The following is a 9,716-nucleotide window of genomic DNA, read 5'->3' on the forward strand; positions in this document are numbered from 1 at the left end:
CAATGAAACCACCTATAGCGCCACCTGGTGAAAAACAACGGAGTTAGCATTTTTATCTCAAAAACGGAACAAGATAGAGGAAGAAAGTGAATTAAAAAAATTGTAGGGCATCATCAATTCAATACGAATTGACACCTTGCATACAGAAATACACTCCAGCAGCGTCCACTCCTTGTGAATCTGCCCGAAATTTTTGAATGGCCTTTTCTTAACAATCCTAACAAGCTGCAGGTTTCCTTCCACTCAATCTTCCATTAATATGCTTGGAAACAGTACTTTGAACAGACAGCTTCTTTAGCAATGATCTTTTGTGGCTTACCCTCCTTATGGAGTGTGTCAATGACTGCTTTCTGGACATCTGTCAAGTCAGCAGTCTTCCCCATGATTGTGTAGCCTACTGAACCAGACTAAGGGATAATTTTAAATGCTTAGGAAGCCTTTGCAGGTATTGTGGTAATTCTAATTTTCTGAGATAATGACTTTTGAGTTTTCATTGGCTGTAAGCCATAATCATCAACATTAACAGAAATACACACTTCATATAGATCCTTCTGTGTGTAATGACTATATAATATATGCATTTCCTTTTTGTAATGAATTACTGAAATACATTTTTTGATAATCTAATTTATTGAGATGCAACTGTATGTACAAGTCATTTGTCGACCATGAAATGTTCTTCGATTTGAGGACCTTGTCCAGTTACTTCATTTTCATACTACCTAGAATTTACCTAATCACCCACTGCAACCTAGGTTTCCACAGCGCTTTACAGACCTTTTAACTACAGATGGGTGAATAGTAACTATTCATGTTCGGATAATGCTCACCGAGTACTGTTCCAGTAATTGTCACAGCAAGAAAAATGCTCAGGTTCTCCATTGACTTGCATTAGCCTAGCTATTCATGACAAATACCGGAACAGTACTTTTGGATTGATTACTAATAATCCAAACATGAACAGTTACTATTTGCCCATCACGAATTGTGTCCCACATTGGAGACAGTGGTTACAATTTAAATTTCCTTATATATACACTACTCGTAAAAAGTTAGGAATATTTCGTATCATGGTCAGAAGACTCCTGGAAGAAGCATCGCTAGTGCGAAATGTGCGTTGGGTGTGGGGTATATAGCATAGAATCTGGCTCACAATAAATAAGTTAGGTGCCGCCGAGAAAAAGTCAATGATGCAAAAAGTCAGCTCGGGCACTTTGCTATTATCTATGTGATATGTCTCTTGGAGACCCAAATGTTCACTAGCAAGCTGTGGTATATGGTCCGCTATAACGCTTAATCACAGTCTTTTAACCTCTCAAGGTGCTCATGTTGATGTTGTTGCTGCACTATGGGACCAAGTTCCACTGTGTGTGTTGAAATTTAATCCTTGGTATACTTTTAGGGATCCTTTAGGGAATATCTCCTTGTGTATCTGGATAGGTCAGATGCAGTGGTGGTTCAGTGGACTTACACTGTCAGTAATCCTGTAGGTCCTGTATCTACAGCCCCCCTGTGAGGATCTGAGTACGCAATTGCAGTGGTGATTCCGTGGGGAAGAAAGCTGCGTGATGACCGGAGGCAACAACATCAACACGAGCACCTTGAGAGGTTAAAAGACGGTGATTAAGCGTTATAGCGGACCATATACCACAGCTTGCTAGTGAACATTTGGGTCTCCAAGAGACATAGCAAAGGTTGATCACTAAGGTACCACTGAGCAACATATGTGAACTTAGTTTCACCAGTCTAACCTCATATACGTTTCTTGTGTACATTTATTTGATAAAGGCCAAAATTGTATGGCCGAAACGTCATAGCACAAACCTTTGCATGAATAAAAATTGGCATTGATAAGCATCAACACTCTCGTTTTTTCACTTCTTTGAGTGCCCGAGCTGACTTTTTGCATCGTTGGGTGTGGGGGACGCCATTACTGTTGCTCGGCTGACTCCCTTATAGGTATACTGCGGGTTACCATAGGACCTTTTTATTAAGTCATATGTTTATAATGTGACTTCAATTGGACATCTTTTAAACACACTTTTGTTTTTACTTTGTCATTTTGCCTAATACTTGTAGTATTGACTGATCCGATTGTAGTTACTATTTGCACTATACGAGGAGTTGTCTGGCCTGGTGTTCCAAATATAACATCTACCCTTTGAGGGGATATGTTTTTTGGAGACATTCTTTTGTATGTTTGTTATTTTAACATTTTTATTCATCTAATATAAATTCAGTTATATGCAATTGCATATGTTAGTATATTATGGTCAGAAGAATAGAAGGAACAAGTAGAAGAGGAAGACCAGCAACCTGATGGCTTAATACTATCAAGGTAACGGCAGAGAAGACTTTGGTGGACTTATCTAGGCTGCAGAACAATTAATGTTTCTACAGAATGTTCATCCATCACCACCATGGCTTGAGATCGAGCTGAAGGCCATGTAAAGTGCTGGGGACGTATCATACGGAGCGAGAGGCTGTGGATTTGTACTATGGTGGGCATCATATTGTGAACTGTGTAACGCATCAGTGGGGGAAGCATCATGCAGAGTGTCCACCAAAGCCACCCACACAAAGGACATTATATTATGGGGAGGCCCTTGAGCCCATAAAGTAGACCAAGCTTAACAGGAGTTGTATCTGCCCCTTTCCTTGATCAATCACAAATGTAAAAAGGACTTACCCCTTGAGTGGATGTTCTCCATCTCAGAAGGAGGGAGCGCACACATTATGTGGAATCTTGAGACCACACAATCCTCCACCAAGAGAATCAGGATCTACAAGAACCAAAATGTACCTGACTGATCCTTTTAACAATATGCACTCATTTTAGTAAAAGTTAAGGCCCCGTTACACGCAACAACATCGCTAATGAGATGTCGCTGGGGTCACAGAATTTGTGACGCACATCCGGCCTTGTTAGCGACGTGGTTGCGTGTGACACATACGAGCGACCGCTAACAATCAAAAATACTCATATCGTTAATCGTTGACACATCGTTCATTTTCAAAATGTCGTTGATCTTCTGGGACGCAGGTTGTTCGTCATTCCTGAGGCAGCACACATCGCTATGTGTGACACCCCAGGAACGACGAACAACAGCGTTCTTGCGTCCTCCGGCAACGAGGTGGGAGTGTCCTTTATGCGGCTGCTCTTCGCTTCTATTGGCGAGCCGCTGTGTGATGTCGCTGTGACGCCACACAAACCGCCCCCTTAGAAAAGAGGTTGTTCACCTGCCACAGTGACGTCGTTAGGCAGGTAAGTACGTGTGACGCGCAGTACCGATTTTGTCCGCCATGGGCGATTTGCCTGTGACGCACAAACGACAGGGGCAGGTGCGATCGCTAGCGATGTCGCAGCGTGTAAAGCGCCCTTTAATTGTATAAAAAAACCCGGATTTTTGTGTACTCACCATAAAATCGTTTTCTCTTAGCCATCATTGGGGGACACAGGACCATGGGTGTTATGCTGCCTATACATAGGAGGACACTAAGTAGATGCAAAAGCATAGCTCCTCCTCTGCAGTATACACCCCCTGGCCGGGCCAGGCAACCTCCGTTTTAGTACACAAGCAGTAGGAGAAAAAAAACAAAAACTTCTCAACAGAGGAACATGAGAAAAGAAGCGTCATAACCAAATAAGGTACTGAGAGAAACAAGGCCCAACAGGGTGGGTGCTGTGTCCCCCAATGATGGCTAAGAGAAAACGATTTTAAGGTGAGTACACAAAAATCCGTTTTTCTCTGACGCCTCATTGGGGGACACAGGACCATGGGACGTCCTAAAGCAGTCCATGGGTGGGAAACATAAATGAAGACAACACAACCCAAGGACTAGGAACTAGTCCCAGTCAGCCTGGAGCGCCTACTGAGAGAGGTGCTCTACTGCCGTTTGCAGAATTTTCCTACCCAGATTTGCCTCAGTTGAAACCTGGGTATGGACTCTGTAATGCTTTGAAAACGTATGTAGGCTAGACCAGGTCGCAGCCTTACACATCTGTTCCACTGAAGCCTGATGCCGAATGGCCCACAAAGCGCCAACTGGGATGCCTGGAAGGCGCCACGGTGCGTCTGTGAGCATTTGTACTAATTCGGCGTACCAGGCGCACCTGGGCCAGTCCGGTGCTATCAGCATCACCGGGACTCGCTCTGCCTTGATCTTCCTGATTAGCCGCGGCAGCAGGGGTAGAGGTGGGAATATGTAAGGCAGGCGGAAGTGGTGCCAGGAGCAGACTAGAGCATCCGCGCCGATGGACTGCGGGTCGCGTGACCTGGCTATGAACGCGGGTACCTTTGTATTCAACCTTGAGGCCATTAGGTCCATGTCTGGTGTGCCCCAGCGAGTGCAGATGTGTACAAAACACATCTGGGTGGAGAGACCATTCTTCGGCGGCCAGGCCTTGGCGACTTAGAAAGTCTGCTGCCCAGTTCTCTACCCCTGGTATGTGTACTGCTGATATCACTGATCCCGTCGATTCGGCCCAGCTGAGGATCTTGTGGGCCTCGAGATAAGCCGCTTTGCTGCGGGTGCCCCCCTGCCGATTGATATAGGCTACAGCTGTCGCATTGTCCGATTGGACTCGAATCTGACAACCCGCTAGCAGAAGGCAGAACGCTCTGAGCGCGAGGAAGTTCGTGCGGAGTTCCAGGATGTTTATGGGTAGGAAATACTCCTGGGGAGTGCAACGTCCTTGAGCAGTGTGGTGCCGGTACACTGCTCCCCAGCCTAGGAGGCTGGCGTCCGTGGTCAGGACCAGCCAGTTCACTGGGAGAAAAGATCTCCCCTTCGATAGGGATGAGGACCGAAGCCACCAGCGGAGTGCGTACCTGACTGAAGGCGTCAGGTGAAGAGGTCTGTCCAGGGAGAAGGGGCTCTTGTCCCAAGTCGCTAGAAGGGCTAGCTGCAGTGGGTGGAGGTGCAGTTGAGCAAAGGGTACTGCTTCCATAGCTATCACCATCCTGCCGAGCACTTTCATGCTGAATCGAATGGAGCGAGACGGAGGACGCAGAAGGCAGCGTACCACTCGTTGACGAGCGATCGCCTTGTCCTGAGGGAGAAGGATCAAGTCCCGACGGGTGTCCAGGGACATGCCCAGGAAAGTGATGGAATCGGGGATGATTTGTCCAGATTCACTAGCCACCCTAAGCGGGATAGGGTGTCCACAGTGATCTGTACGCTGGTTGAGCAGTCGCGGAAGGAGGGGGCCTTGATGAGGAGGTCGTCCAAGTAAGGGAGAACGACTACTCCCCTGGCGTGAAGGACGCTCATGGCGGCCGCCATGACTTTGGTGAAGACCCTTGGTGCGGTGGCAAGGCCGAAGGGTAGAGCTACGAATTGAAAGTGGGAGTCCTGAATTACGAAGCGGAGGAACTTTTGGTGATCTGGGGCGATGGGTATGTACAGGTACGCGTCCTTGATGTCTATGGAGGCGAGGAATTCCCCTTCGACCATGGATGCAATAATGGACGTTAGGGACTCCATTCTGAATCTCCGTACGTGCACATGTTTGTTTAGGTGTTTGAGGTCCAGGATGGGTCGAACTGATCCATCCTTTTTGGGGACCACAAAGACGTTGGAATAAAAAACCCCGAACTTCTCGTCGTCTGGGACAGGTATTATCACTCCTGCTGTTTGGAGCGAGTGGATTGCTGAGAAAAAAGCTTTGCGTCGTTTGAGTCTTTGGGGGGTTTGAGAGAAAGAACAGACTCGGGTCCAAAATTCTATGTGGTAACCGGAAGACACAAGGTCTCGCACCCATTTGTCGTCTCAGGCGGCAGCCCAGATGTGTTGAAAGAGCCGCAGTCGACCTCCTACAATGAGTGTGTCTTCCGGAGCGCCGAAGGAGTCATGAGGGGGAAAAACGTCGTGGCCGAGTCTCCCTAGTCCTGGACTGTTTCGGTCTAGGCTGCCATGATGAAGTGGGTTTCGGGGAGAGCTGAGGTTGGTCGGTCCCTGCGTAGTCTGCGACTGGTGGCAGGGACAGCACGGGATGTCGACCAACCAAATGAGTTCCGAAAGGAGCGGAACGAGGACTGGACGTCTGGTGAAGGACGTCCTGGACTTCAGCTGGGTGAGGGAGGTACTCTTTCCTCCTGTGGCGTCAAAAATGAGCTTGTCCAGACGTTCGCCAAACAATCTGTCTGGGAAAAAAGGGAAGGCCCATGAGAGACTTCTTGGAGGCAGAGTCCGCTCGCCATTGTCGGAGCCAGAGAGCTCTACGGATGGCTATGGTATTTGAGGCGGCAAAAGCTGCGCAGGTAGCCGCGTCCATGGAGGCCTGCATGAGGTACTCTGCCGCAGCGGCAATTTGAGCTGTTACCTCTGTGAAGGTGTGAGTGAACTGGATTCCTCAAGCAAAGTGTTAAGGGATTCTGCCCAGACCGAGATCGCCTTTGCGACCCACACACCGGCAAAGGAGGGCGAGAGGGAGGAACCCGCAGCCTCAAAAAGCAGAGCGGGCGAGGTGCTCCACCTGTCTGTCGGGTCCTTGATGGAGGAACCATCGGGTAAAGACAGGAGCGTCTTTGTGGTAAGGCGGGAGACCGGGGGTTCGACCAAGGGCGGATCGGCCCAGCCCTTAGGGGCAGGTGAGGCAAAAGGGTACCAGGACTCCATGAGTTTTCGGTTACCGAAGCGCCTGTCAGGCTTCTCCCTTTGCTTTGTGAGGATATCCTGAAATTCTGGGTGATCAGCGAAAACCTTTTGGGGTTTCTTTGCCCTCTTAAAGGAGACCGCATGGTCAGTGATAGTGGATGGGGGATCCTCCACATGCAGAGTTGGTTGATTGCTGCTATAAGGGAGTCTATTGCAGTTTGATCATCTGGGGAGGCTGAAACCAAGGAATCCTCTTGGTATAAACAGCATTCTCCCTCCTCCAGCTCTTCAGAAGCCGTGGAGCGTGTGGGAGAGCCTGCCCTGTGTGCTCCCGAGGGAGAGCCCGCTGGAGACACCCGGCCGTGTGCTCTTTTCCTGATCCCTGCAACCGGTGATGCATGTGCCCGGATAACCTCAGAAAGATCCTCCATAGGGGTATCCTCAGGCTCCGTTCCGTCCAGGGACCCAGAAGGGTGTGGAGGACAACATTGCATAGCCAGCACCAGGTTCTGTGACAGTTTTTCCATGGATTGGGACAGAAACTGTGCCCATTCCGGTGGGCTGGGAGCTCTGTGCTGACGGTTGCGGGGGTGGTGACAGGGGGGTCTTGGGGGGGCTATAGGGTCACAGAGAGAAGAGATGTGCTTACGTGGTAGCTCAGCGTGGCAGGCAGTGCAGGCTGAATAATAGACTATGTGAGCCTTAGCCCTCTTAGTGCCCTTAAAATTCTGCATGTTCTTAATAGGAGTATGCCAGGAGGGGGAGCAATGGTCAGCAGAGCTACAAGTGAAGCAAGAACCTCACCAGAATCAGCCGTTGGCCCTGTCCTCAGGAAGGAGTAAGCTCTATAGAGATCTTCGCACGCTTTCCTGGTGGGGGCGGGGCTTATTGCGGCCACAGGGGGGCCGGGCTTAGCGCTAAAAGAGCGCGAAGAAGTCAGTGTGCCCCCCCTGCTGTGGGTAGTAAAAAACAGCGGGAAGGGAGCTTCTGATAGTTTTCCTCCCTCTCCCTCCAGTCAGCACACAGCCTGTCACTGGTGGTTATCAGCCGTCTTTTCTGCTAGAGCAAATAAAACAGAGCAAATAAACAGCGTGAGTTCCTGAGCTCTGTGCCCTCCCCCTGCCACCGGGAAATTATCTGTGCAGGACTTTCTGCAAACAGCGAGGGACTTCCCCCCCCCTCCTCCAGCCAGCAAGCTAGAGAAAAGTTAACACTGTGTGTTCAAGATCCTTGGGGCTCTCCTCCTTGCAATCAACAGGGGACTTTCTCAAATACTGTAAATGTCCTGGGAGCCTTCCCTGCACCGTCTTTTCTCCCTTTGTCTGGGAAACCAGTCAGGGGGGATCTCACCTTAAACAATGCTTCAGTCCAGGCTCAGCTTGCTGTGTCCGGTCACACCGGTGCCATATTCAACTCAGAGCCTGCAAAGAGGGGCTGATGAATTGGGCTATAGGGGCACAGGCCTCTACCCTGGGCTTTGGAAAATCGGTGTCTGTGGAACCCATCGTCCAGCCCAGGATCCAGCGTCGCAGGAGGGGGTTACGTGGAGGCGACACTCCACGTTCCCGCCCGTTGATGGTAGTGGGAGATCGGTCCCAAAAGGAAACAGTCGCCCTCAAAAAATAACAAACCTTGAAAGGAAGTGCCTCCTACAGACACTAAGCTAAAAACTGAGGTTGCCTGGCCCGGCCAGGGGGTGTATACTGCAGAGGAGGAGGTATGCTTTTGCATCTACTTAGTGTCCTCCTATGGATAGGCAGCATAACACCCATGGTCCTGTGTCCCCCAATGAGGCATCAGAGAAGAAGGGAATTTTGTTTACTTACCGTAAATTCCTTTTCTTCTAGCTCCAATTGGGAGACCCAGACAATTGGGTGTATAGCTACTGCCTCCGGAGGCCACACAAAGTATTACACTTAAAAGTGTAAGGCCCCTCCCCTTCTGGCTATACACCCTCCCGTGGGATCACGGGCTCCTCAGTTTTAGTGCAAAAGCAAGAAGGAGGAAAGCCAATAACAGGTTTAAAGACAAATTCAATCCGAAGAACATCGGAGAACTGAAACCATTCAACATGAACAACATGTGTACCCGAAAAAACCAAAAATCCCTAAGAAAACAGGGCGGGTGCTGGGTCTCCCAATTGGAGCTAGAAGAAAAGGAATTTACGGTAAGTAAACAAAATTCCCTTCTTCTTTGTCGCTCCTAATTGGGAGACCCAGACAATTGGGACGTCCAAAAGCAGTCCCTGGGTGGGTAAAAGAACACCTCGTGATAGGGCCGTCAAACAGCCCTGTACTACAGGTGGGCAACCGCCGCCTGAAGGACTTGTCTACCTAGGCTGGCGTCCGCCGAAGCGTAGGTATGCACCTGATAATGCTTGGTAAAGGTGTGGAGACTCGACCAGGTAGCCGCCTGGCACACCTGCTGAGCCGTAGCCTGGTGCCGTAATGCCCAGGACGCACCCACGGCTCTGGTAGAATGGGCCTTCAGCCCTGAAGGAACCGGAAGCCCCGCAGAACGGTAGGTTTCAAGAATTGGTTCCTTGATCCACCGAGCCAGGGTGGATTTGGAAGCTTGCGACCCTTTACGCTGACCAGCGACAAGGACAAAGAGTGCATCCGAGCGGCGCAAGGGCGCCGTGCGGGAAATGTAGATTCTGAGTGCTCTGACCAGATCCAACAAATGCAAACCTTTCTCGAATTGATGAACTGGATGAGGACACAAGGAAGGTAATGTGACATCCTGATTGAGATGAAAGGGTGATACCACCTTAGGGAGAAACTCAGGAACCGGACGTAGAACCACCTTGTCCTGGTGAAACACCAGGAAGGGAGATTTGCATGAGAGCGCCGCTAGCTCGGACACTCTCCGAAGAGACGTGACCGCTACTAGAAAAGCCACTTTCTGTGAAAGACGAGAAAGGGAAACATCCTTCATAGGCTCGAAAGGCGGCTTCTGGAGAGCAATTAGAACCTTGTTCAGATCCCAGGGCTCTAACGGCCGCTTGTAAGGAGGGACGATATGACAAACTCCTTGCAGGAACGTGCGTACCTGAGTAAGTCGTGCTAGGCGTTTCTGAAAAAATACAGATAGCGCTGAGACTTGTCCTTTAAGGG

The sequence above is a fragment of the Anomaloglossus baeobatrachus genome, chromosome 11 (assembly GCF_048569485.1).
Source record: "Anomaloglossus baeobatrachus isolate aAnoBae1 chromosome 11, aAnoBae1.hap1, whole genome shotgun sequence".
Taxonomy (NCBI): domain Eukaryota; kingdom Metazoa; phylum Chordata; class Amphibia; order Anura; family Aromobatidae; genus Anomaloglossus; species Anomaloglossus baeobatrachus.